General features: G+C 45.0%; 1 long non-coding RNA gene across 1 annotated transcript; it reads right to left on the bottom strand.

The window, feature by feature from the left end:
* Positions 1–523: 523 nt before the first annotated feature.
* Positions 524–8,260, bottom strand: LOC119936990. Its single transcript, XR_005453898.1, has 3 exons — positions 8,149–8,260; positions 6,945–7,258; positions 524–984 (listed from the first exon to the last, which is right to left on the bottom strand). It is a non-coding gene; the product is annotated as an uncharacterized LOC119936990 (long non-coding RNA).
* Positions 8,261–8,694: the final 434 nt, after the last annotated feature.

The raw sequence follows: 8,694 nt of genomic DNA, 5'->3' as shown, positions 1-8,694 counted from the left end.
CCCACTTCACAGAAGAGGTAACTGAGGCCGAGAGAAGATAAGAGACTTGTCCAAGGCTATACAGCAGACTGATGGCAGAGCTGGGATGAGAATCCAGGTCCTCTGACACCCAGGCCTGGCTCTTTCCATTCTACCATGCTGCTTCCAGCGCTTAGAACAGTGCTTTGCACATAGTAAGCGCTTAACAAATACCATCATTATTATTATTTGGAACATGAAGTCAGGTCTTCTGACCCCTAGGCCCTGGCTCTTTCCACCAGGATCCCCCTGCATCCCCAAGAGAGGGGTACCCATGGCGATTTAGCCCTTCCAGTGATATAAATACAGGCTTCCAACCACCATCATAAACAGGACGTTTGTGAGCAGAACATGAGAAAGAGGACTTAATTATTGAAAAAATCAGTCCGCCCCTTTGTGGTCTGTGACTTATGCTATTTAGCCCTTGTGCTTGCTCAGCTACAGGAGAAGAAAACGGGGGTTACATTTGGGGAATTAAGTTGATAACTTGACCAAATCGATTTCATTAGTGAATCTGTCATCGTTGGTCCCGTTAATGATGGCGAGTGGCAGAATAGGAGCTGACAACAAAACCTGAAAAACTTTGTAGATCAAAATTATATTATATGCGCATTCATGAATTTTAATACCCTGTTGGCTATGGGTTTGGAGCTGGTTTCTTCAAAGTCGGAGAGCATGGAGGGAAATTAAACTTCCCACACCCGTCTTGACTGCGATTATTTCCATTGTTGCAAGTTAATAGGTTGGAGAATGAGAAGGCTTTGCAGAGAAAACTCAAAAAAGAGTTTCTCTGTGCAGTTCTAGTGCGTGACCCGGAGGAGCTGCCGAATTTGTTCTTCAATGATGACATCTCCTTTCCTTCCTCTCAAAAGACTCAATCGCTCTGGAACTTCAGGATATCCAAATGGTCATCTATCAGCCAGCTTCTGGAAGAAGACAAGTGCATCTGTAGAGAAGCCGTGTGGGCTAGTGGAAAGAACACAGGGTTGAGAGTCAGAGGATCTGGCCTCTAATCCTGACTCTGCCGTTTGCCTGCTATGTGACTTTCGAGCAAGTCATTTAACTTCCCTGTGTCTCAGTTTCCCCATCTGTAAAACAGGGATTCAATCACTGTTCTCCCTCCCCCTTAGACTGTGAGACCTGTGTGGGACAGAGACCGTGTCTGACCTGATTATCTTGTGCCTACCAAAGTGGGGATCCTGAAGGAAAGAAGATCCGTCACAGATCCCAGATTTAAATGCTCAGTACGGTACACTGGGAGAGGTCAGTAAGTCTTTTATCCTATCCCGCTTCGACTGCTTCATCAGCCTCTGCTCTGACCTCCCTGCCTCCTGTCTCTCCCCTCTCTAGTCCATTTTTTGCTCTGCTCCTCAGATCATTTTTCAAACAAAATGTTCAGTCCATATCTCCCCACTCCTCAAGAACCTCCAGTGGTTGCCCAGCCACCTCTGCATCAAACAGAAACTCCTCACCGTCGGCTTTAAAGCACTCGGTCTGCTCTCTCCCTTCTACTTACCTCCCTGATTTCCAATTCCAACTCAGCCTTCACAGTTCACTCCTCTAACACCAAAATACTCACTGTCCTTTGATCTTATCTTTCTTGCCACCCACCCCTTACCCACATCTTCCTTCTGGCCTCTCTCTTCATTTCTAGCACACCATCACTCTCCCCACCTTCAAAGCTTCAGTAATATCCCACCTCCTCCTAGGGACCCTATCAGACTAAGCCTTCATTTCCCCTTCTCTGTCTCTCTCTTCTGTGTCACCTATGAGCTTGGGTCTGTATCCTTTAAGCACTTGATATTCACCCTACTGTCAGCCTCACAATACTTGTGTCCATATCTGTGATTTATTTTAATGTCAGTCAGTCAATCAATCATATTTACTGAATGCCTATTGTGTGTAGAACACTGTACTAAGTGCTTGGGAGGGTACCTTAGAACGATATAACAGACACATTCCCTGCCCACAGTGAGCTTACAGTCCAGAGTGGGAGACAGAGATTGATATAAATAAATAAATAATGAATATGGACATAGGTGCTCTGGGGCTGGGAGGGGGGATGAATAAAGGGAGTGAGTCCAGGCAACAAAGAAGGGAGTGGGAGAAGAGAAAAGGAGGGCTTAGTCAGGAAAGGCCTCTCCGGGGAGATGGGTCTTCCATAAGAACTGGTCTATCACCCCCTGTAGACTTATAAACTTCTTGTGTTCAAGAATGGTATCTAGGAACTCTATCATGCTCTCCCAAGTGCTTAGAAAAGTGGTCCGCTCACAGTAAGTGCTCAATATATACCACTGATCGATTGATCGAATAATTGAGGAAATGGAGGCCTTAGAGACCCTGTCTCTCTGGAGAGTATCTCTAAATGGGATTATTGTCAATACCGGGGGAAGGGTGGCAAGACCAAAATACCCTATTCGTGTAAATTCCAAATACTTGCTAGATGAGCACTCTTTAATCCTTGCTTGGAAACTCCAAATTTCCACCACTGTTTTGCCAAGGGTTTTCTTATTAGACTTCTTCAAGCCTTATTCTCCACGGCTAATGGCCTCTAGGCCCTCCTCTTCCTTCTCTTCCTTCTCCTTCTAATCCATCAGTTCAGTCATATTTATTGAGCACTTACTATGAGCAGAGCACTATCATAAGCACTTGGGAGAGTACAATAAAACAGAATGAGCAGACGCATTCCCTGCCCATAAAAAGCTTACAGCCTAGTGGACATGCTTACAGTCTATTTCTCCTCCTTCTCCTCCTTTTCCTCCTCCTCTTCCTCCTGTTCCTCCTCTTTCTCCTCCCCTTCCTTCTCCCGACTCCTTCCTATCCTTCCCCTTACTCTCTTCCTCCTCCTCCTCCTCCTCCTCCTCCTCCTCCCCATCCTTTTCTTCCTCATCCTCCTCCTCTTTCTCTTCTTCCTCTTCCTTCTCTTCCTCCTCCTCCTCTTCCTCCTCTTTCTCATCTTCCTCTTCCTCCTCCTCCTCCCCTTCCTCCTCCTTTTTCTTCCTCCTCCTTCTCCCTCTCTTCTTTCTTCTCCTTCTCCTCTTCCTCTTGATACCTTTTTTCTCCCTTTTCCTCTTCCCCTTCATTTTCCTCCTCTTCCCTCCTCCTCCTTGCACACTTCATCTTCCTCTTCCTTCCCCTCCCTCTTCCCCCTCTCCTTCCCTCCTTTTCCTTTTCCTCCTCCTCATGTTCTCCTCTTTCTCCTCTTCCATCATCAAATCCTCAGATTTTGGCTTTCACGGACCTGTGATTTTGCAGTTTTCCCCTCTCCCCCTCCCCTACTTGCTCCTGTCCACTGATACTCAGGCACCAGATGGTACAAATAGCCTGGCATGTAGCAGGCAAGTATTTGCTGGATCAGTGATCTAAAGCTGGCACCCGGTGGATTTGGTTGTCAGTGTCCCATGATGGGGTATCCAGTGAGCCAATGAAGGCCGATCGCCCAAAAGAAAGCAGTAAATGAAGTTTAGAAAACCGTGGAGGGGGTGTACGGGGAGAGAATGGAATTTCTGCTCCTCAGATCCCACCCTGGAGTTGGCGGGCATCAGGTTTATTTTTTTATGGTATTGGTTAAGCGCTTACTGTGTACCGAGCAGTATCCTAAGTGTTGCGATAGATACAAGATAATCAGATTGGACACAGTCCTTGTCCCACATGGGGCTCACAGTCTTAATCCCCATTTTACAGATGAGGCAGCTGGGGCACAGGGAAGTTCAGTGACTTGCCCAAGATCACAAAGCAGATAAGTGGTGGAGCTGGGATTAGAACATGGGTCCTTCTAACTCCCAGGCCTGGGTTCTATCCACTAGGCCATGAGTTCAGACTCAAAAAGTCCATAATAGGGAAGGGCAAAAAATTAAATGGGGACAAAGGGCTGATACTGGATCAAAGAAAAACTGGTGAAGGGATTGTCATCCAACCCCCCAGAAAACTGGGCCTTTACTCTTACATTGTGAGCCCTGTGAGAGGCACAGACAATATCTGATTTTTTCTCCACTGTGTTAATCATCATTAATCAGTACATAGCACTGTACTAAGCACCTGGGAGAGGGCAGTGTGACAGAGTTGGTAATCACGTTCTCTGCTCACTAGGGGCTTCCAGGCTATTCCCTGGTGCTTAGTACAATACCGTGCACACAGTAGGCATTCAATAAACACAATCAAATGATGGAAATGAGGGAATGCATTCTTTCCTTTGAAACCTGGGACCAAGTAAGGCAGGGCCTTTCCAAATCTAGGCCATCTAAGTTTATTTTATTTAAAAAAAATTTTTAAAGGTAGTTATTTAGCACTTACTCTGTGCCAGGTCCTGTACTAAACGCTGGGGTAGATACAAGCTAATCAGGTTGGACACAGTCCAGGTCCCCACAGGGCTCACGGTCTTAATCCCCATTTTACTGATGAGGTAACTGAGGCACAGAGAATTGATTCGACTTGCCCATGGTCACCTCGCTGACAAGTTGCAGAGTCAGAATTAGAACCTGGGTCCCCTGACTCCCAAGCCTATAATCTTTCCATTCACTACGCTGCTTCCACTAAAGCTTCCATTTCCTCTCCCGTTTTCTCTCGCTCTTGGAACTTGCAGTTAATGAGTCTGACCTGAGAGCAAAGCATTTTAACAAGCCCAGGTAAAACTTCAGCCCTTAGCCACAGAAAGCTATATAAACCCAATCACCTCCTTTTATTGTTATTTCCATTTTTCCCTCAGCAGGGACTCTGAAAGCCAAAACATTTCTTCGGGGAGAAGCACATTTACTCAGAACAACTTTACCTTTTCATAAAGTGCTGGCAATATCTGGCTTCCCCAACATTTGACCTTTGATCCTTCCAAACAAGTCAGAGTATTACCTGTTTTTATTGAGCACCCCCAGGGTACAGTTCACTGCACTAAGTGCTTAGGAAGTCTCACACAAAGTTGTGTCCCATTCCTTGTCCACAGGGAACTGACACTATAGCAGGGGAGATAATGATGAAGCTATTTTATAAAGATGCCTTCTCTGACTAAACCCTTATTGCCTATTCATTCATTCAAATTGTATTTATTGAGCACTTACTGTGTGCAAAGCACTGTGCTAAACGTTTGGGAGAGTTCAATGTAATGATAAACAGACATCTTCCCTGCCCACAACAAGCTTATACTTTTCTCCCATTCCCTTTTGTGTCACCCTGATTTGCTCCCGTTATTCACTCCTCCCAACAGCACTTAAGTACATACCCGTAATTTATTTATTTATATTAATGTCTGTCTCCTCTTCTAGACTGTAAGCTCACTTTGGGCGGAGACCATGTCTATCAATTCTGTTATATTGTTAGATTGTACTCTCCCAAGAGCTCAGTACAGTGCTCTACTTACAGTAAACTCAACAAATACAATTGATGGATTGATTGATTGATATGTATTGTTAAAGAAGGGGCTTTGTGATTGCTTTGTCTTTGGAGATATCTATTCCCAAAGTGCCAGAATTTCCTTAGCAAAAATGGATTTTTCTCTCCCCTTCGCTTTTAGGACGAACAAACGATCCATTTGCAAGTACAGTATATGAATCGCCATGAACAATCACGGTGTCAGGTCAGTGCATGTTTTCACACATGTACGGGCAGTGTTAGATCCACCATTCTCCTCTCTGTAACTGTATCACAGTACTGTTTATAGTCCAAATCTAATTAAAGACTACTCAAGAGTGAGAAAGGAATCAATACCTAATATGTTTTTCCCAGCTGCTTTCTTCAGTGATGCTAACATGGCAGGGAAAATGCCAATATTCACAGCCTCCGTATGGACTCTGTTGTCTTGCTAATGGTAGGGACAAGGTCGCATTGTGACAAAATAAATCACAAATTCCCAAGAAATGCCTCAGTGTCTTGCTGGCTGTCAGATGGCCTAATAAAAGCCTGTGCATGGGCCCCTATCAATGGATGGTGAATGTCAATTGCTGTTTCTCTTTGATCGCAAATCCCATCTCTGATTTCTAGACTGTGAGTCCGTTGCTGGGTAGGGACCATCTGTATATTTTGCCGATTTGTACTGCCTAAGCGCTTAGTACAGTGCTCTGCACACAGTAAGCACTCAATAAATACGATTGAATGAATGAACAAATGATTGAAGGCAGAGAACTTGTGTCCATTACCCACCAAAGACCTTCCAGTTCAGAGATTAATTACTTTGAGGGGAGGCGTTTCTGGAAAGCGCAGTTTTCTAAAATCTGTCCAACTGGAGAATGGCTTGCTGTTTATTTTCTCAGATGGAAATGAGGCATTTGCCCAGGTCTGTACTCTACCCACTTGGCCATAGTACTCCTTCCCTCTCAGTGGCAATTATTGAATGCTAATTGAATGGGAAGCAGAGCAGTTCAGTGGAAAGAGCCCAGGTCTGGGAGTAAAAGGACCTGGGTTCTAATCCCAGCTCTGCCACTTGTCTGCTGTGTGACCTTGGGAAGTTGCTTGACTTCCCTGTGCCTCAGTTCCCTCTGGTGCAAATTGGGGATTAACTGCCTGTTCTCCCTCCTACTTAGACTGTGAACCCCATGTGGAACCTGCTGGTTTTGTATCTACCCCAGTGCTTAGTATGGTACTTGGCATATAGTAAGAGCTTAACAAATACTGCAATTATCATTCTTCATTTTGTGCAGAGCAATGTACTAAATGCTTGGGAGAGTACAGATAGAACAGCATTTGTAGAGGTGATCCCTGCCCACAAGGAACTTGCAGTCTACAGTGATCTCACAGATTCTTGTCACCCCAGAAAAATTTCCCCCTTAGCCCTGCTAGGAGCTCCAAACTGATCCCTTCCACCATCACCCCTAACATCTCCTACAGACTTTGGGGTTCAACTGTGCATGAAAGACAGAAGATCAAGGCATAGGGATAAGGAAAAACTCAAGGGAATGGAAAATTAATTAGTTCATTTCCATCCCGAGGTTACCATTTACCCATGAGATGGTGGCTGATGGAAAATAGTAAAATGGACCATTTGACTTTATTCGTTGTAACCTTGGACTTTGCCAAACTCCTCCGTGACTGATTTCGAAACTTAGCTGAGCGTCAGCAAAGTCTTCGTTCAAAAGGTCTGAGTCAACGACAGTTCGGTCGAACTTGGGATCCAAACAGACTTCCGGGCCTTGGACTGAAAACCCATCAGTGGAAATCCGGGAAGAGCCTCCCTTTTTCTTCCCATTTGCATTTGAAGAAAACATCCATGGATCCCTCTGATCTTGAAGGACTGGCCTCAACCCAACAGATCTTTCTGAAGACAAAGTGACACAATCAAGAGGAAATCAGTCAACGCAAAGCCTTGAGCTTCCAAAACAAGTGCCAACTTTTCATTTTGAAATGGGATAGAAAAGCGGGTGGGATTTTTGAACACCTCCATCCCCAGGAACCGTCATTATGGGTCTTCTCAGCCTTAAAAAAGAATTGTATTTGTTAAGTGATTAATATGTGCCAGGCACTGTTCTGAGGACAGCACTGGGGCAGATATAAGATGATCCGGTCAGACGAAGTTCCTGTCCCATATGGGGGCTCACAGTGTAAGAGGGAGTGAGAATAGATATTTCTCACCGCTTTACAGATGAGGAAACTGAGGCCCAGAGAAGTTCTGTGACTTGCTCAAGATCGCACAGCAGGCTAGTTATGGAGCAGAATTAGAACCCAAGTCTCTTGACTTCCAACACCAGGCTCTTGCCACAGGCCATGCTCCTTCTAACCATGTACTAAACTCAGTATCACAGCCAGTGGGGTCTATACAGGCAGAATAAGACACAATCCCTTCCTCATGAGGCCTTAGAGTTTAAGGTGAAGGATAGAAAAGACAGAAATGAACACATTACGAAGGCCCGTGTTGAGGAATCAGACTCTACAGAGCATTGGTTTTAGGCACATGGGAGAGAACGGTTAAGGTACAAACTGCTACCCACAAGGAATTACATTCTGAAGGGGAAGATGAGGAAGCACAAATTGTGCTCAAAGAGTAGAGCAGAAAAAAGAACAAAGATAAAAGTGGTAGTAGTGAGTCTTTGGAAAGATGAATCCCTGAATGAATGAATAAGTAGAGTACAGGCATCAAATTGGCTGTGTTCACACAACTGCCTACGTCATTCCTCTCCCTTTCACCCCGATTTCATTCAGTTTTTCTACCTTATCCATCCATCTTCCTCACTCCCAGCCTCCTCCTGTATCCCAGCCCTCACAGCCAATCATGGTCACATGGAATCATCTCCTAGCCATTCGGAGCTCCCGGTGGTCAGCTAGGCGGAGAGTATCTCTTAGACCTTTCTGTTCAGTTAGATTTCGGCAGTTGATGAGGGGAGATTGAAGGGGAAGGGGAGATTGAAGGGGAAGGGGAAAAGCAGTGTGGCCTACTGGACAAAACACAGGCCTGGGAGTTAGAGGATCTGGATTCTAATTCTGTCTCCACCACTTGCCTGCTGTGTAATATTGAACAAGTCATTTCACTTCTCTATGCCATGTTTTTCTCAACTTCAGAATGGGGATTCAATACCTGTCTACTCTCCTAATTAGACTGTTAGCCCCATGTGGGACAGGGACTGGGTCCATCCTGATTAACTCTATCTACCCCAGTGCTTAGAATAGTGCTAGACACATAATAGGTGCTTGATAAAAGTCATAAAAGAAAAAAAAAAGCCTAGCCTTCCATCTCAAGATCCAACGCTAATCCTGAAA

This window comes from Tachyglossus aculeatus, chromosome 14 (genome assembly GCF_015852505.1).
Source record: "Tachyglossus aculeatus isolate mTacAcu1 chromosome 14, mTacAcu1.pri, whole genome shotgun sequence".
NCBI classification, from domain to species: domain Eukaryota; kingdom Metazoa; phylum Chordata; class Mammalia; order Monotremata; family Tachyglossidae; genus Tachyglossus; species Tachyglossus aculeatus.
This window is presented reverse-complemented; position numbering and strand designations above follow the sequence as displayed.